At 42.2% G+C, this 836-nt stretch overlaps 1 protein-coding gene across 1 annotated transcript in view; it reads right to left on the bottom strand.

Annotated features, from left to right (window-relative positions):
- MICU2 (mitochondrial calcium uptake 2) overlaps nucleotides 1-836 on the bottom strand; it is a 55,622-nt gene that overhangs the window by 16,206 nt on the left and 38,580 nt on the right. The window lies entirely within an intron of this gene.

Genomic DNA, 836 nt, shown 5'->3' with positions numbered 1-836 from the left:
CTGAAAATGAAAAATGAATCATCACATAAACGCTGGTGTATGTGCTGCTCAAGTGAGCACGTCATTACATACATGTTGGTGGAATCCAAGTATCTGAAGATCTACAGGTCCTCAAACTTGAAATAAGCCACCAGAAACAACACAAATAAGCACCTAAAGTAAACAACAATCCCTTCTCAGGATGGATGACAATTCTCAAAGGCTGGTACGTATCCATGGTGCGCTATTCTGCTGTTAAGTGTTCTGCCCTTCAAAAGCAAAATCCAATTGAGAACTTCATTTATTTCTTCAGGTCTGCTAGAGGCTTTCCTATGTTCTTATATACCTGGGCTATTTTCACACTGATTGACATTTGTGCCATGTGCTCAGTATTGTTTGACTGTTTGCGACCCTATGGACTGCAGCCCGCCAGGCTCCTCTGTCCATGGGATTCTAAAGGCAAGTGCACTGGAGTGGGTTGCCATTTCCTCCTCCAGAGGATCTTCCTAAGCCAGGATCGAACCCACATCTCGATTACTACTCTTTGTTTCCCTTTCTCAGAGGAGGGTTTTGCAAGAACTATTTTGAAATAACTTTAGACTTACAGAAATACTGCAAAACTGGTCCAGGGAGCTCTCAGGGGCCCTTCACCCAGCTTCCTCTAAAGTTAGCATCTTATGTAACCACAGGATATTCGTGAAAACTAAGAAATTCACGCTGGTGTAGCATTTTTGAACTGAACTACAGACTTTATTTGGACTTCATGTTTTTTCTATTCTAGGATCAAACACAAGAAAGCCTGTTGCATTTAGCTGCTACGTCCCCTTATCTCCTCTGAGCTCAGAAAGTTTCCTAAT

This window comes from Bubalus kerabau, chromosome 12 (genome assembly GCF_029407905.1).
Source record: "Bubalus kerabau isolate K-KA32 ecotype Philippines breed swamp buffalo chromosome 12, PCC_UOA_SB_1v2, whole genome shotgun sequence".
In the NCBI taxonomy this organism is placed as follows: Eukaryota; Metazoa; Chordata; class Mammalia; order Artiodactyla; family Bovidae; genus Bubalus; species Bubalus kerabau.
The sequence above is the reverse complement of the archived record's forward strand: the minus strand, read 5'-3'. Positions and strand labels throughout refer to the sequence as shown.